Source organism: Delphinapterus leucas, chromosome 3 (genome assembly GCF_059928025.1).
Source record: "Delphinapterus leucas isolate spDelLeu-1000000601 "Yukka" chromosome 3, BTC_Dleu_Yukka2, whole genome shotgun sequence".
NCBI lineage: Eukaryota > Metazoa > Chordata > Mammalia > Artiodactyla > Monodontidae > Delphinapterus > Delphinapterus leucas.
In genome coordinates, this window is record NC_143131.1 from 113,239,019 (window position 1) to 113,264,672 (window position 25,654).

A 25,654-nucleotide genomic window follows, 5' to 3' on the forward strand; every position below is an offset into this window, starting at 1 on the left:
CTCACTGGGAGACAGAGTGACCAGAAGAACAGCATAGGGAAGAGACAGCAGACCCTGCATGGGACCTTCCTGGACTATTCCAGAGCATTCCCTGGAGCTCCCAGAAATCCTTGGGGCACCAAGCAGGGGGCTACAGAAGCCCTGCTTGAGCAGGTGTGAGTTAAGAGTCAGGGATATATAAGCTGGAACCATGCCTGGGCCCCCTTGTCCTCACAGGCTAGGGAAGCAGTGTGTGTGTTCCTGCATCCTCCCCATACTTGGAGGCTGCTTCAGTAAACTGTAAGATATAGTATGGTGAGGACATCCTGTGTGTAGTGTGAGAGCATGCTGAGAAGCAAGAGGTCAGTGGGAGCTAGCACCTCCAGGGAAGGGCTCCAAGATGAGGCAGGGTGTGTGGTAAGCCTTTCCAGGTTGCTAAGTTTTAGTGGTATAGAGAAGAGAGGACTGGCCTGGCCTGGCCAGTCCAGCCAGCATCAGGATAGAGGCTGGAGAGGCCCACAGAGTCATCATCACCATCTTCTCTGAGGAACTGGATCTCAGGCTTAGGAATATAATGTGTCTCATGGGGGCCTGCAAACCCCTAAACCCTCCCCTGCATCAGGCCTCACTCCTGCTCGTCGACAGATGAGCCTCCCGAGTCTTCTGCAAGTATTTTCCTTTCTTCCTCGCTCACGTTACTCCCCAGCCTGTCACTTTCCAGCACCCCGACATGGCACTGAAATGGCTTTGGCTGGGTGTCACCAGAGTCCTCCTGACTGTCAGATCCATTGAAGTTTTGTGGGTTTTTTTTTTTTCTAATTTTTATTTATTTATTTATGGCTGCGTTGGGTCTTCTTGGCTGTGCAAGGGCTTTCTCTAGTTGTGGTGTGCGGGGGCTATTCTTCGTCATGGTGCGTGGGCTTCTTATCGCGGTGGCTTCTCTTGTTGTGGAGCACGGGCTCTAGGTGCGCAGGCTTCAGTAGTTGTGGCACTCAGGCTTAGTAGTTGCGGCACACAGGCTTAGTTGCTCAGCAGCATGTGGGATCTTCCCAGACTGGGGATCGAACCCGTGTCCCCTGCATTGGCAAGCAGATTCTTAACCACTCACCACCAGGGAAGTCCCAGATCCATTGAAGTTTTAAAAAATAAACAGCTTGCTTGAGATCTAATTCACACACCATACAATTCACCTATTTAAAGTATACAATTCAGTGGTTTTTAGGGTATTCAGAATTGTGCAACGATCACCACAATCAATTTCAGAACACTTCATCACCCTCCTCCTCAGAAAACCATGCCCATTAGGAGTCATTTTACTTTTCCCCTCACGCCCCACTTCTAGACCTAGATAACCACTAATCTACTCTTTGTCTTTATGGATTTGCCTATTCTGGATATTTCATTTAAATGGACTCACACAGTATGTGGCTTCTTTCACTTACATAATGTTTTCAATGTTCACCCGTGTTGTAGCATATATTAAAATTTCATTCCTTTTTATGGCTGGATAATATTCCATTGTATGGATATATTTCATCTGGTTTATCCATTCATCTGTTCATGGCCATTTAGGTTGTTTCTACTTTTTGGATATTAGAATAATGCTGCTATGGAATTCATATACAAGTTTTTGTATGGGCATATATTTTCATTTCCTTGAGTATATTGCTAGGAGTAGTATTGCTAGGTTATATGGTAACTCTATGTATAATGTTTTGAGGACCTGTCATATTGTTTTTCCAAAGCAGCTGCACTGTTTTACGTTCACATCAGCAGTGCGTGAGGGTTCCAATTTCTCCACATCCTTGCCAACATTTATTATTATCTGTCCTTTTCTTTTAATTGAGGTATAGTCGATTTACAGTGTTTTGTTAATTTCTGCAGTACAGCAAAGTGATTCAGTTATACATATATATATACATTATTTTTTATAGTCTTTTCCATCATGGTTTGTCACAGGATATTGAATATAGTTCCCTGTGCTATACAATAGGACTTGTTATTTGTCCATTCTATATATAATAGTTTGCATCTACTAACCCCAAACTCTCACTCCATATGTCCTTTTGATTAGAGTCACCCAAGTAATGTGACAGAGGATCTCATTATGGTTTGATTTGCTTTTCCCTAATGGCTAATGATGTCGAATGTTTTTTTCATGTGCTTATTGGCCATTTGCACTCTGTGTTCTTTGAAGAAATGTATATTCACATCCTTTGCCCATTTTTTTAAACAGAGTATTTGTCTTTCTATTATTGAGTTGTAAGAGTCCTTTATATATTCTAGATACAAGTCTCTTGTCAGATACATGATTTGTAAAAATTTTCTACCATTATTTGGGTTGTTCTTTTTACTTTCTTGATTATGCTCTCTGCAGCACAAATTTTTTTATTTTGATGAAGTCCAGTTTATCTCTTTCTTTGGTTGCTTGTGCTTTTGATTTCATAGCTAAGAAGCCATTGCCTAATCCAAGTAATAAATATTTATTCTTATGTTTTCTTTTTAAGAGTTTTACCTGTTACATTTAGGTCTTTGATCTGTTTTGAGTTAATTTTTCTATATGGTGTGAGGTAGGGATCCAACTTCATTCTGCATGTGAGTATTCAGTTGTGCCAGCACTATTTGTTGAAGACTGTTCTTCCCCTGTTGAACTGTCTTGATACCCTTGTCAAAAATCAGTTGACCTTAGAGAATTCCCTGGTGGTCCTGTGGTTAGGACTCTGTGCTTTTGCTGCTGAGGACCCAGGTTCAATCCCTGGTGGGGGGACTAAGGTCCTGCAAGCTGTGTGGTGTGGCCAAAAAAAAAAAAAAAAAAAAAATCAGTTGACCTTAAATGTAAGAGTTTATTTCTGAATTTTCAGTTCTATTCTGTTGATCTATATGTCTCATCCTTATGCCAGTATCACACAGTCTTGATTACTGTAGCTTTGTAATAAGTTTTGAAAGCAGGACATGTTAGTCCTCCTTTTTTGTTCCCCCAGCTTGTTTTGGTTGTTCTTGCTCCATTGCATTACCACATGAATTTTAGAATCAGCTTGTCAGTTTCTGCAAAGACGCCCATTGGAATTTGATGGGGATTGCATTCAGTCTATAGATTGCCATCTCAACAACATTAAGTCTTCTGATCCATGGACATGGGATGTGTTTCCACTTATTTAGATCTTTAATTTCTTTAAAAAATGCTTTGCACTTTTCAGTATATATCTTATACTTCCTTGGTTAAATTTATTACTAAGTATTTTATTCTTTGTGAATTGTTTTCTTAATTCATTTTTGGATTATGTTGCTAGTATAGAGAAATACAATGGGCTTTTGTATATTGATCTTTTTTTTAAGATAATAGTTGCTAAATATTTATTTATTTAGGCTGTGCCAGGTCTTAGTTGTGGCCTGCGGACTTCTTAGTTGCAGCATACATGCAGGATCTAGTTCCCCGACCAGGGATTGAACCCGGGCCCCCGCATTGGGAGCGCGGAGTCTTACCCACTGGACCACCAGGGAAGTCCCTGTTATTAATCTTATATCCTGAAAACTTGCTGACCTTATTTATTAGTTCTAATAGATGTTTAGTAGATTCCTTAGGATTTTCTATATACAAGATTGTGTCATCTGTGCATAAAGATGGTTTCACTTCTTTCTGGTCCAGTGACCTTTTATTTCTTTTTCTTGCCTAATTGCCCTGATTAGAAATTCCATTACAGTGTTGAATAGAAGTGATGAGAGTGGACATTCTTGTCTTATTTCTGATCTTCAGGGGAAAGCATTCAGCATCTCCTCATTAAATAGGATATTAGGGTTTTTTGTAGATGTTCTTTATCAGGCTGAGGAAGTTCCTGTCTATTCCTAGTTTGTTGAGTGTTTTTAGCATAAAGAGCTCTTGAATTTTGTCAGAAGTTGTTGAGATTATCATGTGGTTTTTGTCCTTTATTCTATTGCTATAATATATACATTAATTGATTTTCAGATGTTAAACCAACCTGTGCTCCTGAAATAATCACATTTGGTCATGGTTTATAAAACTTTTTATATGTTATTGGATTTGGTTTTCTAGTATTTGTTGAGGATTTTTATATCTATATTCATTAAATATATTGATCTATAGTTTTCTGGTTTTGATACCAGGGTAATACTGACCTCATAGAACGAGTTGAGAAGTGTTCCCTCATGTTTATATTTTTAAATGACTTGGTTTTCATATTGCAAAAATAAGAAAATACAGAAAAGTACAACTAAAATTAAAGTTACTTATAATCCCACTAAGTAGAGGTAACCACTGTTAATATTTAAGTGCATTTCCTTCCCATTTTTCCTATGCTTATACATGTTAAAATACAAAATTGACATCATGCTGTATATGGAGTTTGGTATGCTGTTTTGCTTTTTGGTTTTTTTTAATGTTAAACTTACATTTGTGGGGACTACCCTAGTGGCGCAGTGGTTAAGAATCTGCCTGCCAATCCAGGGGACAAGGGTTCCAGCCCTGGTCCGGGAAGATCCCACATGCCATGGAGCAACTAAGCCCGTGCGCCACGACTACTGAGCCTGTGCTCTAGAGCCTGCGAGCCACAACTACTGAACCCATGTGCCACAACTACTGAAGCCTGTGTGCCTAGAGCCCGTGCTCCACAAAAAGAGAAGATACCACAATGAGAAGCCCACGCACTGCCATGAAGAGTAGCCCCCGCTCACCACAACTGGAGAAAGCCTGTGTGCAGCAACAAAGACCCAATGCAGCCAAAAATGAATAAATAAATAAATAATTTTATTAAAAAAATAAATTACATTTGTGGGACTTCCCTGGTGGTCCAGTAGATAAGACTCCACGCTCCCAGTGTAGGGGCCTAGGTTCGATCCCTGGTCAGGGAACTAGACCCTGCACGCATGCCACGACTAAGAAATCCGCATGCCGCAACTAAAGATCCCCCATGCCACAACTGAGACCTGGCACAGCCAAAATAAATAAATAAATAAAATAAAATAAATCAACATTTGTGAGCTACAGTGGAATATTGTTCACCCATAAAAAGGAATGAAGTACTGATACATTCTGCAACATAGATCAACCTTAAAGACATCATGCTAAGTGAAAAGCCAAACCCCAAACGTCATATATTGTATGATTCCATTTATAGGAAATATCCATATATTAAGGTAAATCCATAGAAACAATGCAGATTGGTGGTTGCCAGGGCCTAGAGAGTGTGTGTGTTTGGGAGGTGGGGGGAATGCGGAATGGAGAGTATGGAATGCTTAGTGAGTACAGGGTCTCTTTTGGGGGTGAGGATAATGTTTAGAACTATTTAGAGGTGGTGGTTGCACAACATTGTGAATATACTAAATGCCACTGAATCGTTCATTTTAAAATGGGTATCTTCATGTTATGTGAATTTGACCCCAATAAAAAAATTACATTTGTGAGCATTAGTGTATGTGATTTAAAGCTATTTAAAAGTGTGATTCTAAAATATTTTATTAGATTTTTAAAATTACAATATGTACATATTTTGTTGTTATGAAGTAAAGTAATAGTTAAGGTTTATGTGGAAATCCCAGAATCCCATAATGATTTCTCAGCAGCTACAAATATTTCATTACAGATATACTTTGTTTTACTGTATATCTAAGTCATCTAAAATTATTATTATATTATGCTATAATGAATATCCTTAAAATTGCTTTTTAGAAGTGAGTTATTATTTCCTAAGTTACTAGTTCCTAAATGAGTTGTCATTTACTTAGGATTGATTCCTAGGAGTGAGCGTTTGGGTCAAAAGGGAGGAATCAACATGTGTAAGATTCTTCAAGTTCACTGCCAATTTTTTTACACAGCTTCAGCAATTATAATATTTTAAATAAATCTTTGCCATAAAAGGCAAAAATATAAAGTTTTATAAGATACTATAGGAGAATATCTTCATAATTTCGGGAGAGAGAAGATTTTATTAAGCTAGACACACTCAAAAAATCATAAAATTAATACATAAATTGAATTATTCTCAAATTAAAATTTCCTGTTCATTAAAATATTACAAGAATTAACTGGCAAGATACAGAGTCAGAGAAAATATCTGCAAAACATATAATTAGTAAATGGCTGTATCCAGAGTATATAAAGAACTTCTATAAATTCATAAGAAAAACAACTGAGTAATAGCGAAAGTACTATGTATAAAAATTTTTGAGTATACCTAAGGTAGTATTTAGAGGAAAATCTATAGCATTAAATGTACATATTTGAAAAGAATTGTTGAAAATATGAGCCAAGGATGCATTTCAGGAAGTTATATTCAAAGTAGAAAAATGAAATAATAAACATAAGAGAAGAAATTAATGAAATAAAAACCAAACATACAATAAAAATTTTTAATATCAAAATTTATTTTTCAAAAAAATAAGGAAATTGAAATACTCTTTATTATGAAGAAAAAAGAAAATAAAGAAAAAAGAGAGAATAAATAAATAATAGTAAGAATGAAGAAGGGGATATTACTAGAGATCAATACACATTTAGAAGATACTAAGGGGCTTCCCTGGTGGAGCAGTGGTTGAGAGTCCGCCTGCCGATGCAGGGGACACGGGTTCGTGCCCCAGTCTGGGAAGATGCTGCAGAGCAGCTAGGCCCGTGAGCCATGGCCGCTGAGCCTGCATGTCCGGAGCCTGTGCTCCGCAACGGGAGAGGCCACAACAGTGAGAGGCCCGTGTACTGCCAAAAAAAAAAAAAAGAAGATACTAAGAAGGTATTAAGAACAACAATGCCAATAAATGTAAAAAGTTCAAGTGAAACGGAAAAATCCCTAGAAATAATAATTTATCCAAGGTGGCTCATGAAGAAATGGAAAATCTGAATAGTCTCATAAATATTAAAGAGATTGAATCAGTATTTATCTATTTATTTTTTAAATTGAAGTATAGTTGATGCACAATATTACATAAGTTACACAATTCACAATTTTTAAAGGTTATATTCCATTTATAGTTACTACAAAATATTGACTATATTCCTTGCATTGTACAATATATCCTTGTAGCTTATTTATTTTATGCATAATACTTCGTACCTCTTAACCCCCTACTCCTAATTGCCCCTCCCCCCTTTCCCTCCTCCCACTGGTAACCACTAGTTTATTCTCTATATCTGTGTGTTTCTTTTTTGTTGTATTCACTAGCTTGTTTTATTTTTTTAGATTCCACATATCAGAGATATCATACAGTATTTGTCTTTCTCTGTCTAACATTTCACTTAGCATAATATCCTCCAAGTCCATCCATGTTATTACAAATGGCAAAATTTAATTCCTTTTTTATGACTGAGTGGTATTTCACTGTGTGTATATGTGTACATATACATGTATATGTAAATATGTACACATCTCACATCTTCTTTATCCATTCTTCTGTTGATGGACATTTAGGTTGCTACCATATCTTGACAATTGTAAATAATGCTGTTATGAACGTTGAGGTGCATATATCTTTTTGATTTAGTGTTTTTGTTTTTTATGGATATATACCCAGGAGTGGAATTGCCAAGTCATATGGTAGTTCTATTTTTAGTTTTTTGAGAAAACTCCTTACTGTTTTACACAGTGGCTGCACTAATTTGCACGCCCAACAACAGTGTAGGAGGGTTCCCTTTTCTCCATATCCTCACCAACATTGTTATTTGTGTTCTTTTTGATGATAGCCATTCTGACAGGTGTGAGGTGATATCTCATTGTGGTTTTGATTTGCATTTCTCTGATGATTAATGATGTTGAGCATCTTTTCATGCGCAGGTTGGCCATCTGCATATCCTGTTTGGAAAAATGTCTATTCAGGTCTTCTACCCATTTTTTAATCAAGTTGTTTGTTTTTTGGATGTTGAGTTGTATGAACTGTTTATATATTTTGGATATCAACACCTTATCAGCCATATCATTTGCAAATATTTTCTCCCATTCAGTAGGCTGTCTTTTTGTTTTATCGATGGTTTCCTTTGCTATGCAAAAGCTTTTCAGTTTAACTAGGTTCCATTGGTTTATTTTTGCTTTTATTGCCTTTGCTTTAGGAGACTGATCCAAAAAAATATTGCTATGATTTATGTCAAAGAATGTTCTGCCTATGTTTTCTCCTAGGAGTTTTATGGTTTCTGGCCTAACATTTAGGTCTTTAATCCATTTTGAATTTATTTTTGTATATCGTATTAGAGAATGTTCTAATTTCATTGTTTTACATGTAGATGTCCAGTTTCCCCAGCACCACTTATTGAAGAGTCTGTCTTTTCTCCATTGTATATTCTGGCATCCTGTGTCATAGATTGTCTGACCATAAGTACATGGGTTTATTTCTAGGCTCTCTATTCTGCTCCACTGATCTATGTGTCTGTTTTTGTGCCAGTACCATACTGTTTGATTGCTGTAGCTTTGTAGTATTGTCTGAAGTCAGGGAGCATGATTCCTCCATCTCTATTCTTCTTTCTCAAGATTGTTTTGGCTGCTCGGGGTCTTTTGCATTTCCATACAAATTTTAAAATTATTTGTTCTAGTTCTGTGAAAAATGCCCTTGATATTTTGATAGAGATTGCATTGAATCTATAGATTGCCTTGGGTAGTATGGTCATTTTAACAATATTAATTCTTCCAATCCATGAACACAGCTGTCTTTCCACCTGTTTGTGTCATCTTCAATTTCTTTCAGTATCTTATAGTTTTCCAAGTACAGGCCTTTTACCTCCTTATGTAGGTTTATTCCTAGATATTTTATTGAATCAGTAATTTAAAATCTTCCCGCAAAGAAAACTTCAAATCCAGATAACTTTACCTGTGAATTATAGTGAACATTCACAGAAAATAAAATTTCATTCATACACAAACTATTCTAGAAGTTTAGAAGTTTCTACTCCCAGAAAACCAAAGCTATCCTCCTCAACTCATTTCATGGAATTAATATGACCCTAACCCCCAAATCTGACAGGATCAATATAGGAAAATTAAAGGCCAATCTCATTTATGAACACAGATATAAAAAATGCTAACTGACCTATTATTAAACAAAATTTAAGATCATATGAAAAGTATTATTTAAAAAACTTAGGAGCGTCAAGCTTAGTGAGGCCTGGTAGGGCTTAGAGGCCCGGCTGGCTGCAGCTGGGGAGCCTGAGGCCAGGGCGTCGTGCGCAGGCCCTACTGGGCTGGGCCGTAAGCCACAGCCTCGGCAGCTGCAGCGAGGCCTTCTGGATGCCGGTTGGGGCTCTGCAGAGCAGAGCAGAGGCTGCGCCTGGGCCGTGGGCGGGCGTGAGCGGGGTAGCCCGCCAGCGGGCCCACTCCCTCATGCGCGGTGAATGCGGCCACGGTGATGCATGCCCTAGAGGAAGAGAACTTCGCGCTGTCCATCTTTTCCGCCTCTGATGCAGAATTTGTTGCTGTGGTTGGATATTTAGAGGCCATTATCATGGATGATGAGTTCCAGTTATTACAGAGGAATTTCATGGACAGGTACTACCAGGAGTTTGAAGACACAAGAGAATAAGCTCACCTACACACCTATTTTTATAGAATCTATTTCTGTGGTAGAAAAGTATATAGAAGAACAGCTGTTGGAGCAAATTCCTGGATTTAACATGGCGGCTTTCATTACAACTTTACAGCACCATAGATGAAGTGGCGGGTGATATTTTCGACATCCTGCTCACGTTTACGGATCTTCTGGCTTTTAAAGAAATGTTTCTGGCCTATTGAGCAGAAAAAGAAGGCTGGGGACTGGACTTAAGCAGCGGTTTAGTGGTGACTTCATTGTGCAAATCATCTTCTATGCCAGCTTCCCAGAACAATCTGTGGCCCTAGGTCCCACCTCCAGGTAATGGGATCTTTCTAGACATCGCCAGCCCAATAGACTGGGAGAGGCTTTGGCTAATGATGTCAGAAGAATACATCTTGGAAAGACTGACTCTGTTCTGCAACTCTTCGTTAATGTTAAGTATTGATGGGTCAGGAGAAAATTAGCTGACTTTCCTGGGACACATTCTTATCTTCAGTAACCCTAGTACTCCTCCCCGAGTAGACACGTCTCTCAGGAGCTTCTGAGTATGGCTCCTGCATTAAGCCCAAGTCCAGCATTCCACCTGGGGGACACTTCCCCAGCATACATGTTGGTGTGTCCATGTTGGAAGAACCCACCATCATCAACTGTCTTGGCCCAGCAGGCCTTGCATGTCCCATGAGACTTTTTGTGCACTCACAGCTTTTTATATGGGTCAGAGTTTCAGTCCTGCAGTCTCAATGGGGTTTTTGACTGGGAGTATTTATCTAGGGTTTAACTCAAGCTAGCTGACCATCTCAAGATTTTTGAAAATCCTACTATCACAGTTCATCTTGGCTGTAGGAATCAACTTAGAGAGATTTCCTTTACCTAAAAGGTACATGTGAAAATCAATTCCTAGTCTTACATGTACAGTCCTTGTGTCACTTTCTGCTGCTCCTGATGTAGTTCCATTGTTTCTATAACTCTCGTTTACGTGGTTTTTTTAAAAATAAATTTATTTATTTATTTATTTTTGGCTGCGTTGGGTCTTCATTGCTGTGCACGGGCTTTCTCTAGTTGCAGCAAGCGGGGGCTACTCTTCATTGTGGTGCACGTGCTTCTCACTGCGGTGGCTTCTCTTGTTGCGGAGCACAGGCTCTAGGCGCGCAGGCTTCAGTAGTTGCAGCACACAGCCTCAGTAGTTGTGGTGTACAGGCTCAGTAGTTGTGGCTCGCAGGTTCTAGAGCACAGGCTTAGTAGGTGTGGCGCACAGGCTTAGTTGCTCTGCGGCATTTGGGATCTTCCCAGACCAGGGCTTGAACCTGTGTCTCCTGCATTGGCAGGTGGATTCTTAACCACTGCGCCACCAGGGAAGCCCGTTTACATGTTTTTGGAAAAATATTTTTATAGATGAATACTCAGGCTAACCTAGTGGATATAATCTTAGAACTTCCATGATTACCCACTTCAAGATCAAAGTATTATATGCTGTGTGCTTTTTGGCTATTAGTGTTATGAAAACAAAAATGCTTTCTATGTTGGTGTTCCTATTTTACTGGGCACCAATGAATGTATGCTGGAAATGGTCTAAAAGGTTTCCTTTTCTTAGAGCATGTTAGTATTTGTGCAGGTTTGCTTAAAACCCTTTCTTTGTAAATCAGCTCCTTAGGTTTTCTGTTGGGGTTGGGGCTCTGCACTTCCTTCTTGCTGTCAAAATAATCCTACCAAGACAGTGTTCCACTGGTCTAGCTCAGTAGGAGACAGCAAACAGCTTTACTGGCCATCTGTCTGCTTGGATTTAGTGCACTGGTTTACTACAGTGTTTGATAGAACATTACTGACTAGAAAACATGGATGTCACATCTCTAGAAAGAAAAACTATAGTGGTTCAGTTCCTAGTGTGTACCTTAGCTTTTTTTGTTTTGTTTTTTATTTTTTATTTCAAGTAAAAATAAGAATCTCTACTGACTTTTCACTTGGCTGTTCTGGTTTTAAAGGATGAACTATAGGCTGCGTGTTTTTCTGTACCAACGTGGTGCTTATTAAATACTTTTGTACCATGAATAAAATTTGAGGTGTTTTGCAAAAATCAAAGGAAAAAAATAGGATCTTATGATCAAGTTATAATTAATTCTATGAATGCAAGTTTTGTTTAATATTCAAAAACATTAATTTATCACGTTAACAGATTAAAAGAGAAAAACCTTATGGTTATCTCAATAGATGCAGAAAAAGCATTTGATAAAACTCAACATCCACTGAATCAAATGGATGAATAATTCAAAAAAAATTTTGCCAAACTGGAACTGGAAAGAAAATTCCTTAATTTTCTAAAAGCTTCTTTTGAAAAATAACTAATGCAAGCATCATACTTAGTGGTGAAACATTGAAAGTTTTCCCTTTGAGAACTGGAACAAAACAAAGATATCCATTACTACCACTTTTTTTCAACATTATACTGGAGCTTATGGCCAGCACAGTGAAGAAAGAAAAGGAATAAAGACTGGAAAAGGAAGAAACAAAACTACCATTATTTACAGATGATAGGATAGTTTACAGAGGAAATAAAAAATAATCTACCAATAATTAGAATTATTAAGAGAGTTCAGCAAGTGTCCTGGACTTAAAAAAAATCAATGTACTTAATAGCAGCAACAAAGAGAAAATTTTAAAAGGATAGCATTTGTAATATCAATTAAAAATGCCAAATCACTAGGAATAAACCTAATAAAAGTTGAGTAAATCTCCAATGCAGAAAAAATGAAAGCATTATGGACAGAAATTAAAGATCTCAATAAGTGGAGATATGGTGTTCATGGATTGGAAGACTCAATATTACAAATATTGTCCGTTCTTCCCCAAGTGATCTACAGATTCAATTTTATTTCTAATAAAAACTCAAAAACTCATCAGTATTTTTTTGTGGAACGTGACGAGATGATTCTTAAATTTATATGGACATGCAAAAGGCCAAGAATAGCTAAGTCATTCTAGAGGAAGAACAAGGCTAGATGAATTGCTGTACCAGATTACTATATATTTATAGTAATTAAGAGAGTATGGCATTGATTGGGGGATAGACAATTCAATGGACTAGAGAGGAAGTTATGCAAACAGACCTGCATATCCAGATGCTTGATTTGTGACAGAGATGGCACATGTAGCAGTGACAAAAAGACAGACTCTCAATAGAGTTGGCTGGAACAATTTGATATCCATATCAAAAAAGAATGAAATTGGAGGGACTTCCCTGGTGGCACAGGGGTTAAGAGTCCACCTGCCAGTGCCGGAGACGCGGGTTCGAGCCCTCATCTGGGAACATCCCACATGCCGAGGAGCAAGTAAGCCCATGCGCCAGAACTACTGAGCCTGCGCTCTAGAGCCCTCGAGCAACAGCTACTGAGCCCACGTGTCACAACTACTGAAGCCTGCACGCGCAGACCCCGTGCTCCACAGCAAGAGAAGCCACTGCAATGAGAAGCCTGTGCACCGCAACTAAGAGTAGCCACTGCTCGCCACAACTAGAGAAAGCCCGCGCGCAGCAACGAAGACCCAGTGCAGCCAAAAATAATTAATTAATTAATTAATTTTAAAAAGAATGAAACTGGACCCCTATCTCACACCGTACACCAAAATCAACTCCAGGGGCATATGGACTTAAATATAAAAGGGAAACCTGTAAAGTTTCAAATGAATAATGTAGAAGAATATCTTCATAATCTTGGGTAAGGAAAGTTTTCTTAAAGCACAAAAAGCAATACTACAAAAGAAAGGTGAATAAAATGAAGAATTACCATTCATCAAAGACACTAAGGGAGTTAAAAGGCAAGCTACAGAATAGCAGAAGATAACTGCAACAGATAAGATTAACAAAGGGTTTTATCCAGAACTCATTAGAATTAATAATAAAAGACAACCTAACAGAAAAATGGGCAATTCAAACTCATCCAGTTGTATACATTAAATATGTACAGCGTTTTTTTGGTTTTTTTTTTTGGCGGTATGTGGGCCTCTCACTGTTGTGGCCTCTCCCATTGCGGAGCACAGGCTCCGGACGCGCAGGCTCAGCGGCCATGGCTCACGGGCTCAGCCGCTCCACGGCATGTGGGATCTTCCCGGACCGGGGCACGAACCCATGTCACCTGCTTCGGCAGGCGGACTCTCAACCACTGCGCCACCAGGGAAGCCCTGTACAGCTTTTTTTAATATCAGTCATACCTCAATAAAGTGGTTTTAAAAGAAATAAATAAGTAATAATTTAAAAATAACTTGGCAGAAAGAAAAAGAAAAATGGACAAAAGATAGGCACTTTGAAAAATAAGAAACTCAAAGGCCACTAACGTTAAAAAACAGTGCTCAATTTCTTTGATAATCAGGGAAATGCAAATTAAAATCATGATGAGATACCATTACACACTTATCAAATTGAATAAAATTTAAAAGTCACGATACCAAGGATCAGCAGAAATATTCATCCATGTAAATCTACACAAACTTGTGCAACCACTTTGGAAAACAGTTCAGCATTACTCAATTAAGCTGTAAATAACATACTCTAATGACCCAGCAATTCCACGCCTAGGCAAATATGCTACAGAAAGAGTGCTTATAGGACAGGAAACATGGACAAGAATGATCATAGAAGCTGTGTTGTAATAGCCCTGTCATAGGTCAGGTTCCCAGGAAACAGATGCTGAGATGGAGTTTGGGGTGCCAGAAGTTTATTGAGGATATGAGGGATTAGCATCTATGAAAGGAAGAGAGAGAAGCAGGACTGAGCAGAAGTCAAACTGTGATGCAGGTTCAGTGAAGTCTAGGCCATCTTGGTAGGGAACTCTGGAGCAAATATTCTGCATCTGAATACTCCCATAGCGGATAAAAATGGCCCAGCCTCTATATCCTTCCTTTGTTCAGTCACACCATGCAGTCTGCTCTGGGAAGAGGCAAGGCACTATCTGTAGCCCAGGTGGACCCTGAAGAAGCTATGACTGATCACACTCCCTGCAACTGGACAGCAAATCCTTCCTTGAGGAGGGATCTGGGTGGCACATCTTTGCATCTGACACAAGGCCAAACTGGCAACAACCTAAATGTCTGTACGGAAGAGAGGTTAAACTCTGCTATGTTCATACAACATACCCATAATTCCCCAGTGTTTCCTCCTGTACCTCTGAGGCCCATCTGTTCTAGGGCAACCAATGATCCTATCCTTGCCAATACTTAATTTGGACAGTCTTTTTAAATTCTAGTCCTTCTAGCATGTAGTTTTTTTTTTGTTTGTTTGTTTTCGGTACGCAAGCCTCTCACTGTTGTGGCCTCTCCCGCTGCGGAGCACAGGCTCCGGACGCACAGGCTCAGCGGCCATGGCTCACGGGCCCAGCCGCTCCGCGGCATGTGGGATCCTCCCAGACTGGGGCACGAACCCGTGTCCCCTGCATCGGCAGGCGGACTCTCAACCACTGCGCCACCAGGGAAGCCCATAGCATGTAGTTTTAATGAGTATTTCCCTAATGACAAATGATGTTTAGCATCTTCTCGTGTGTTTATTATCTAAATATCTTCTTTGGTAAAGTCTTCTTCAATTCAGTTCTTTTGCCCATTTTAAAATTGAGTTGTGTATCATTTTTGTATCTTTGTATGTGTAGTTTTGTATATGGCTCATACATATAGGCTTACAATCCATAGCAACCTAACTTTTGTATATGGTCTATGGTGTGAGTAAGGATCAAGATTCATTATGTTGCATATGGCTATCCAATAGTTCCAGCATGATTTGGTGGAAAGATCGTTTGTTCCCCGTTGGGTTGCCTGGGTACCGTTGAAAATCAATTGATCAGGTATGGTGTGGGTCTGTTTCTGTCTTTACACTAATATCACACTTTTTACACTAGCTTTTTAATTTACCTGAATTCATTTAGTATAAGATCTAAAGTTAAAATCTGGATTTGTTTTTTCTCAAACAGTTAACCAGTTGTCCCTGGGGGGGAAAATATGCTTTCATCTCTACTGTTTTAAGAGCCGGGTTCATTATATACAGATTATACCCTATATAAGAGTCTATTTCTGGGCAATTCTCTTTCATTGACATGTCTGTGGTTTTACTCTCAGTGCTATGAAGAGTGTTTTGACTAATATTCCTACCTGGGAGTAAAGAGGGAGCCCAGAGCTCCAGCTACTCTGGGAAGACTGCCTCTCCTCAGACCTCCAGACCACCGTCAGCAGGAGTGAAGACGGCTCCTGACCTTTACTGTCTCCTCCCACCTCCCGACAAACCCAACCTGGCCACCACCCTCTGCCTCGGACCCCTCAGGCTGCTCTCATCAATCCCTTCATCCCCGTTCATATCAGTCCCCACAAGAGGCCCAGAATTCTCAGGGCGTCCCTCACCCCAGGACTCTAAGCCCCATGTGGCTCTGTATTTCCCTCTTTGACCCCATTGCCCAGCCTACCCCATGTCCAGAAACCCTTTCACTGGACTCGCTGAAACTCATGATCTGGCAACAGTAAACTCCCCCATATCCTCAACTTCATTTCGAAATGTCCCTTTTGCTTTCTTGCTCTAATGAAAAACTGCCTCTCCTGTAAGGACTCCACTCTCCCTACAGCCTCTCAAGTGGTGGCTGTTTTCCCTCTAACGGTCCTTGTGTCCCTGAGTCTAGGAGTGGGTGGTGCCCATTTTGCTCCTCAGTGCCACTTCTAGACAGTTTGCCCTCCTCCTTAGAAACACGCATGTTTGGAAGCCATGTCATCAGAGAAGACCACCCATTTCTCCCCCTTTTTGCAGTCACTTATAGACCTCCTTGTCACTCTCCATCATTCCTTCAAGATTGTAGCTCCTGGCCCACAGTCACCCTCTCCAAGGCCACTCCTGCCTTGGTTTTTATTTCAGCATTCATGTAAATAAACAGACCCCTTGGCCTCCTCTTCATGATCTTGGCTTCCACAGTGCCTCAGCCTCTCACTCCCATACCCAGACTTTAAACTGGTTGTGATCTGTCAGTGCACTCCCTTCATCACCTCAGTTTCATGCATACCGTTCTCCAGTAAACACTGCCTCTCTCTCCAGCTCACTCCATCTAGTACCCCCCTCCACCAGTTCTTTGGGGAACCAAGCAAGTGTTCATTGCCCCACTTCCCTCCTCACCCAGCTCAGAATTCATGATCCAGTATTATACTCTCTCCCTTGCCCCTCACTGCACCATAGTCACCTGGCAAAACCACATCCCTGGTTAAACTCAACCCTCTAGCTACTCTCCACCTGCAGCCACAGGCTGCCCAGGACTGAAGAAAAACCCACAACTGAGCTGAGCAGCCTCGCTTTATTTATTTATTTATTAAAGTTGTTGAGAACCTTTTTTTTTTCCAGTACGCGGGCCTCTCACTGTAGTGGGCTCTCCCATTGCGGAGCACAGGCTCCGGACGCGCAGGCTCAGTGGCCATGGCTCACGGGCCCAGCCGCTCCGCGGCATGTGGGATCTTCCCGGACCGGGGCATGAACCCATGTCCCCTGCATCGGCAGGCAGACTCTCAACAACTGCGCCACCAGGGAAGCCCAAGAGAACCTTTTTTAATTATTATTTTTTGATTTGTATACAATTTTAAAAGTTACTTTCCATTTACAGTTATTACAAAATATTGGCTATATTCCCCGTGTTGTACAATACATCCTTGAGCCTATCTTACATCCAGTAGTTTGTACCTCTTCCTCCCTCACCCCTATGTTGCCCCTCCCCCCCACTGGCAACCACTAGTTTGTTCTCTATATCTGTGAGTCTGCTTCCTTTTTGTTACACAGCCTCACTTTAAATTAATGCCACAACCCTCCCTAAGTGAGATCTAAAAGCTTCCCAGCAATCATACTTCATCCCCAAGTCTCCTCACACCCTCTCTCCCAGCGGATTGCTCAGATCTCCTCCTCCACCTCACTCTCAGCTGACAACCTCTTCCTAGCTTAAGAAAATAGAAGAGAAGTTCCATGGGCTCCACCACTACTTCCTCCACCCACCTGCATCTGTGCTCATCAACTCTGCCTTCCATTTCGCTAATGTGGGTGAACCTTCCGTGCTCCTATTTAAGGACAGCCCCCTTTTTTGTGCACCAGATGCCATCTCTACCTGTTTACTCAAGGACTTCAGTCCAACATTTATTCCCCCTTCTCACCTGCATCATCAAAATTCCCCTCTCTCCAGCATTATTCCCATCAACGCACAAAAATACTGTAATTTTTCTACCTTAAAGAAAAACCTTCTCTTGGCCTTATATCCCCCTCAAACTGTCACCCTATTTCTCTGCTCCTATTTATGGCACAACTCCTGGAGGGAACTGACTCTTCTTGCCGCCTTCACGTCCTTTCCTCCCTTCCTTTCTCCCATCCGCTCCCATCAGCCCTCACTGCTACAGCAAGACTGCCTCTGTCAAGGATTCTCCATGTTATTGAATCTCAAGCCTCACTTTCCTTGCCTCTTCATAGAATGTGAGAGTTCATCTGTCCCTCCTTGGTGCCCGGATTATCACCCCCCTCTCCTGGTTTCCCTCCTGCCTCTCTGGTTGCTCCTTCACCAGCCCCTTTGCTGGCACTTCTTCATCTCTAAGGCTTAATCCCTAGACCCCTTATCTCCACTCACTCTGTTGTTAATCTCCCCCAGTGTCCTGGCTTTAAATATAATTCGGTTGTTGACAACTTCCAAATTTATATCGCTGGCCTAAATCTTTTTCTGAATTCCCACTCATATTGTCTCTAGGCAGTCTCCTGAAGCTGAATCATGGCTGCCCCCCTCCAATCAGGCCCAAGCTTACCAAGTCTGCCTGGTCCAGAGCTCGCCCACATCCCATGTAGACATTTGAGTTTTAAACCCCATTAGAGGATGAAAGTTAAGACTTTTCCTCTGCATGGACCTTTGGAGCCAGGGCAGTTGGAGTGGCTGAGCAGCTCAGGGGGAAGCACTCCTGGGTGGGTGAAGGTGACCACTGTGGCTGCATCATACATGTATACCAGTGCCTGCCCCTCAATACCAGTGCACTCTGCCTGCTCTGTGTCTCCTTCCTGCCTTCCTCCCCAGGTGCAGGGACATAGTGACTTTCCAGGAAGGCCCAATCCTGAGGACACTGCCCATCTACCTTGTGTCCTCGATGCATTGTCTCACCTTTGGACTCCTTAGCTCTCCGGAACCCCGTGGTGACCAGGACAAGTGCAGAGCTCTGTAAGACCCCTCTGGCTCCTTTCCTACCTTCTCTGGGCTTACTCCTCTGGAGCCATACCTAACCTGGGGAACCCACCTGGGGTTTCTTTTTTATTTAATTTTTCTTTTAATTTATTTTTGGCTGTGTTGGGTCTTTGTTGCTGCACACAGGCTTTCTCTAGTTGTGGTGAGCAGGGGCTACTCTTCTTTGCGGTGCATGGCCTTCTCATTGCAGTGGCTTCTCTTGTTGTGGAGCACGGCCTCTAGGTGCGTGGGCTTCAGTAGTTGCAGCACGTGGGCTCAGTAGTTGTGGCATACAGGCCCTAGAGGGCACACGCTTCAGTAGTTGTGGCATGTGGGCTCAGTAGTTGCAGCACGCAGGCTCTAGGGCACACGGGCTTCAATAGTTGTGACGCATGGGCTTAGTTGCTCCAAGGCATGTGGGATCTTCCCGGACCAGGGATCGAACCCATGTCCCCTGCATTGGCAGGCAGATTCTTAACCACTGCACCACCAGGGAAGTCCCCCACCTGGGCTTTCAAGGTGGGTTATGGGTCCTCCCAGACCAGTACCCACAGATGGGAGGCCGAGAGCGCTGTTCACTGCAGCAGGAGGCATCCATTTTCCAAGAAGCCTCCTGAGTGGGCTTCTTAACATCGGATGAGACATAGGGCAGTCTTTCCTCCCCACACCACTCAAGGCTGCAATTTTGCAAACCAAGAATTAAAGGCTGCAATGCTCAACGCCCTGTGGTCTCCCAAAGTGGGAGGATCCTAAAGGAGGATCAGCTTCCCGTAGAAGGCACATTGGCAGGAGGTACCCGGGTAAACAAGCAATCTTGAGGCAATGCTAATCTGCTTCTTCCTCTTCTTCAGAGTGTCTGGCTGAGTCTAAATTGAATTATTAATCTAGTCCTGTGTGCCCGTGTCACTTTTCCAGACAACCAGTTTATTCATGACTTGCCCGCTATCAATTTCAACATGCAGTTTGCAATGAAATTTGACTGATCATCAATACCATAATTAGTTGCAAATGTCTGTGCTTATATTTGTTCGGTGTAGGGGCTTTTTCATTAAAGTGACGGAGGCCAGTAAATGCCATGACTTTGCTCTGGGATATAGGACTAGCAGCAGCTGTTGTGTCTTGGGCCAGAAACAGGAGGGTTGGTAAAAAGACTGTGGGGATTTGAAGCTGCAGCACCAGGAGTTGTGCTTTCACATTAATACGTTTGTGTTCACAAAGAGGAATCTAAGTTGGGCAGATAATAACGTGTGTAACCCTTGAGGAAGAAGGGAACTGGGGTTACTTTGCTTGGCCTCTCCCTCACTCTCCCCAGGTCTGTTTGTATACCTCCAGTAACAGGGGGCTTACTACCAGGTGAGGCAGCTCTACTTAGCAATTTCTTCCGTGCCTGGCTCCCACCTGCCAGTTGTATGTCTCTCCCACTTAGTCCAGGGTTCTGGTCTCAACACAGAAATTGGCACATTGCATGAGCTTGGGCCAGTCTCTGAGCCTCAATTTATCCATCTGGAAAAAGGGAATTATGCAGTTGTCTTATCTCAAGGATTACAACAGTCAGACTTTTTAGCTGCAAGCAACAGAAATTGACTCTTAACTTAAGCAGATCAACTTACTTGACTTAAGCTAAATTGATTTAAGCCAAAAAATAATAAGGATTTTGAGCAGCTGAGAGAGTCGAGAATCTCTGGGCAGAACAAAGAAGCAGCTCCATAGACCACACCACTTCTAACAAGGCCCCAGATCACAGTGCAGTACTCAATCAGGACCTTGCTGCCATCACTGTCACCACTACTACCATGCACTAGGATGTGCAGGCTGGGCTGCACCATCCTGTCCATGCCCTCGGGTATCACAATCTCCACCACCCCAGAACGTGGACCTGCTGCACTCACGATAACCAAGTGCTTCTTTGGGCCTCTAGCTCCTGGGTCACAATCTGGAGCCTGTGTGTCTGATTGTCAGAGCCTAGGTCACGCGCCCTTGCCCAGCCACAGGGAGGCTGGGAAACAAATGCACGTGGTACTTTCAGCCGCTCTGGTGGGAAGTGGGCTCTGCCTCAGAATGAGGGGAATTCCCCATCACAGGAAGAGGGTTCAGATCCTGGGTAGCCAAAAAGAAGAACAAAGAATCAAATATGATAGTAGATGTTAAAGAGGTTTGAAAAGGTATCAAGCTCCACACACCTGCTAAAAGTTATGATTCATTCTAAAAATATGTCTGCAGATACAGAAGGGAGAAAGTTGTGGTCTCTGCCCTCAGAGAGAACACAGTACAATCAGGGAGTAAGGAGGCATGAGCCAGATGACCCCTGCTCCAGGCAGGGGCTGGTAACTCTTGTGGATTTCAGGGTGCCCAGATTATACACTGATTAACTATGATGTACCTAGTCCCAGTGAAGTGGACAATATTTGGGGGTTTCTGATGCAAGCCAACATTTTCTTGGAAGTGGGTGGTATCTCACATTCTCATTGTGTCCTAGAGCTGTGCATCAGTCCCCTGACGTCTTGTATAGACCCAGGCCCAAGGATTCCTGCCTATACACATCTATTCCCTGTTGAGAGCTGTTGTGGTTCCCCTGCTTAGTATCCATTTCTCCTCTTCTGGTAACAGCCACCCAACTTTCACCTGAGGAACTACTCTTGTCATTTTCACCCTGGGTACTTCAGGTGGTTAATTCCCTTTCTTGAGAGTCACATGTGAATCAGGCCTGGACAATCAGAGCAGCCTAATGCATTGTGCGCTATTCAGAGTTCCATAATAGTTGGTTTAGGGATGGGAAGTGACACAAGCCAAGCCATGAGTTCTCATCGGAGCCATACCAGGTATTTGAGTGGCCTAGAAAAAGATGTTGTCCTTTCATGGACTTGGAGATGTGAGGGTGTCATCTTGCAGCTGTTTGCAGCTGTCTTGCCATCACAGTCTAAGAACAGGGTCAATTCTAAAGAAAGCAGAAATGAAGAATAGCCTGGTCCTCAACAAGGACCTACTGTATAGCACAGGGAACTATACTCAATATTTTGTAATAACCTATAAGGGAAAAGAATCTGAAAAAGACTATATATATGTATAAATGAATCACTTCGATGTACAGATGAAACTAACACAACATTGTAAATCAACTATACTTCAAAATAAAAAAAGAATAACCTGGTCCTAATGGCATTTTTGAGACCCTGGACCAAGCTGTGCCTGAAGCCCCTGAACTTTTCCATTATGTAAACCAACCAAACGAACAAATAAATAGATCCCTTTTGCTTAAGCAAGTTTGGGTGAGCTTCATATTACTTAAAGCTAAAAAAGTCCTAATTGATTCCCCCCCTACACACACACTCTGCTAAAGCACCAGCCTTGAGCCAACTCCTTAGGAATAGCCACAATGAAATCAACAGAGGGCGTTCTCTCTGATACGGCAGTTCTTCAGAGCCCCATGATAAGGCAAGTCTCCCAAATCATTCCATTTTACAGATAGGAACACAGAGGGACAGCTAACCAACAGCCCAGGGTACACAGCATCAACCTAGAGACCTATGAATGAGGGGACTCTGGTACCATCCCCCAACCTCCCCAAATCTCAACCTCTCCAAATCTCAGAAGCCAGTATGAGGATATATAGCTAGAAACGAGCTGATCATATGGCTGAGGCAATGGTTGGTAGGATATCCAACCAAGAACATACATGGTCTATGTAGAATTCAAGAAACTAACCTAGGTCTATTATAAAATTCTTCTTGGAATCAGGGTAATAATTAAACTTAGGGCCCCTGGCCGCACCTGTCCAGGTCTTCTCAAAGACATCTCCAGGGCTTTCTCTCACAAGGCACCCCCACCACCACCCCAAAGGAGCTATGTGTGCTGGTTGACTGTCATTGCTTTGAGCAGTGAGCAGTAAGCTAACTATGGCGTTTGCTCTTAACGACCAGCCTTCAAAGCATGGAAAGCGTTACTCAAACTTTAAGGGAGCCACCTTCTTTCCCAAGATACTGAGGGGGACTTCTTTCAGAGATGCAGTCAGCTCTGTCATTCCAGGGAATGAAGACCTGGACCAGGGAGAGTGACTTGAGGACAGAATCTACCTCTGAGAAACCCTGCTTGAAGGTGTTGACAGTAGCATTGAATGGAGGTCCCATGAATTAGAAACTGCTCAGTAAGGGACCAGATGGGGACCTTCCTCACCAGGCTCTGAGAACAGCCTGCCAGCCCCCTAGCAGTCCTGAGCTGCTAAGTCAGTTACACAGGTGGACAAGACCTGTTCAGGCACGTGGAGCCCCTGTTGTATTTATGGCACCGAATGACAATGTTGGGATGCCTAACCCTACATGGAATCTCACTGTTCTTACCCACAGTCAGAAAAATGGGTTTCCCAGAATGGTCCCAGCTTCAAATATTCTGTCCAGTTGTCAGACCCCATGTTCCAATTTGGGCTTCTGAAATGGTAAGGGTGCATTGATGCCTGAAAAGGACTCTGTTACCTCTAGGGCTAAGGATTTGGTACTGCGTGTATCTTGCAAGCCCCAGTGCCCCCCCACAAGCCCAAGCTCTGCAGAATTGTTAGCAGGCTGAGGGTAGGATCTGTGGGCCTGTGGGTATGGGGGCATCATTTCTGAATCACTTTTGGAATTGGGCTGGCAAGTATTTGTAGCCTAAGAAATGGGTTGAGACATTGCCTTGAATCTCTCTCTCCTTCAGTTCTAAGTTTCTTCACAAAAGCATCACTGCCCACTCACACACACTCACACCCAGCCCAGGTCAGGCATCCATACCTTTTGCCTGCCTCTAGAACAGTGGTCTGCAAACTATTTGTGTACAGGGTCAGACAGTAAATATTTTAGACTTTGTGGTCCGTAGGTCCATACGGTCTCTTGCAGCTACTCAACTCTGCCTTGTAATATGAAAGTAGCCAGAAACAATACCTAAATTAATGGGCTTGGCTGTGTTCCTTTGTTTATGAACACTGAAATTTGAATTTCGTATAACTTCTACTTGTCATGAAATATTGTTCTTCTTTAATTTTCTTTTCAACCATTAAAAAATATAAAAACAGGGCTTCCCTGGTGGCACAGTGGTTGAGAGTCTGCCTGCCGATGCAGGGGACACGGGTTCGTGCCCCGGTCCGGGAAGATCCCACATGCCGTGGAGCGGCTAGGCCCGTGGGCCATGGCCGCTGAGCCTGCGCGTCCGGAGCCTGTGCTCCGCAACGGGAGAGGCCCCAACAGTGAGAGGCCCGCGTACCACACACACACACACACACAAATATATATATATATATAAACAATTCTTAGTTCATGGGCTATACAAAATAGGCAGAGGGCCAGATGAGGCCCTCAGGCCATAGTTTGCCAATTACCTGTTCTAGAATGTGCCACCCTGGGGCCCAGGCTCCCAGAGTCACTGAGGCGGTCATGTCCTATAGAAATATGGGTGGTAATAAAGTGATCAACCCTTTGGTTTGCCCAGAACTGAGGGGTTTCCCAGGATGTGGGATTCTGGGTGCTAAAACCAGGACAGTTGGTCATCCTAGGTAGTAGTCAATTACCCAAAGAGATGGGCTTCAGGAAGCACCTGGCCAGGATTCCAGAGTGGCCCCTTAGAGCCTGCCCCATGCACTGCCTATTCCTTGCGGTTTGTGGTGGGGCCTTGTCCCACTCTGCTTGGCCCTCAGCAGGGAGATGCCCCCTCCTCCAAGCGAGAAATCCTCTGTGGTCTGGGAGCTCTCAAAAGGCAGGAAGTTGAATCATCAGCTCTGGTAACGTCTCCGTCAGCCTGTGGGTCGGCCTGGGGAGCTCAGGGCTCCAGGCCCAGGGGGCTGGCTCCACACTTTGTTTGCTGTTTTCTCTGAAAGGAAAGCTCTAGAAGGAGGCTTCCACTGAGGTTTCTGAAGAAACGAAAGCTGTTACATCAGGTGGGGGAGGAGAGCTGGATGGCAGGTCCATTGGGGCACTCACCCAGCTTTGGCCTGAGCTTGCTGTGTGACCTTCAGTTATTCTGTCACCCTCTCTGTTTCTTGGCTTTGGCTTCTACCACAAAAATGCTGATTCTTGAAATCCCCTTGAATTAAGAGTGTGGATGGTAACTTAGGAGAGCATCCTAGCTTTCTGGAGGACTTATTCTAGCTTTACGACCAGGGATGAAGGATACTCAGATACACATCCTTGTCTCCCATTCACCTGGGAGCAGGACCTGACCAGCTACCCTGGTTCGGACTGCAGAGGCTTTAGGAAGGTGACAAGACTGGATTTAAGGGACTGAAGGAGCGGGGCAAAGGAGGAGTAGCAGATTAAAGAGGGATACCCACAGGTAATAACAGTGATACTCTCTACCACCTGTTCTTTATTAAGCACTCACTATGTGTCAGCCCCTGGATGGTTTCATTTGATCCTCACAATGACCCTCTGAGATAACGACTATCATTATTTCTGTTTTATAAGTGAGGCAAATAAGGTCCAAAGAGGTCAAGTACCTTGCCCATGTTCAAACAGCTGCCAAGTGGTGGAGCAGGCATTAACCACTTTGTTAGACTGAAGCTTTGAGGTTCGGGGCTGTGGGCTGTACTCAGGAAGCCCACAGATGGCAGTGGGGAGGGATGAGCTTCCCAGAGAAGTCTAGGGTAGGGTGCGGGGAGAAAGTGTTCTTCCTTCCTGATACTGCACAAGGACCTCCAGAGAAAACTTAGAAGTCTGGGGTTTGCTGGGCTGGGAGATCAAGCCCCTGGAGGAGACAAATGACACCCCACAGATTCTCCAGAAGGTCTCCATGGGCCTGGTGAGGAAATTGGACACACAGCAGGGTTTGCTGCAGAGCAGAAGCAAAGAACAAAGACAGCCGGCCCTGCTCCAAAGGCATCCCCTGGATACTCTGTATGCCCCTCCCCGCCTGCACGTGGGTGCCATACTCAGGGCTCAGACGGTGGGCCACAGGGTCCATGCCATGCCTTGCTGGGTTTCCCTTTTCCTCTGCAAAGAAGGGGACATTGGGAGATC

The 25,654-nt window shown here is 42.8% G+C and overlaps 1 pseudogene across 1 annotated transcript in view; it reads left to right on the plus strand.

The window, feature by feature from the left end:
• The window catches only part of LOC149749644 (ADP-ribosylation factor-like protein 2-binding protein pseudogene), a 98,495-nt pseudogene that overhangs the window by 57,521 nt on the left and 15,320 nt on the right, over nt 1-25,654 (plus strand). The window contains exon 3 of the transcript XR_016392465.1: nt 1-25,654. This exon is cut by the window's left edge and continues 20,259 nt beyond it; it is cut by the window's right edge and continues 15,320 nt beyond it. The product of XR_016392465.1 is annotated as an ADP-ribosylation factor-like protein 2-binding protein pseudogene (transcript).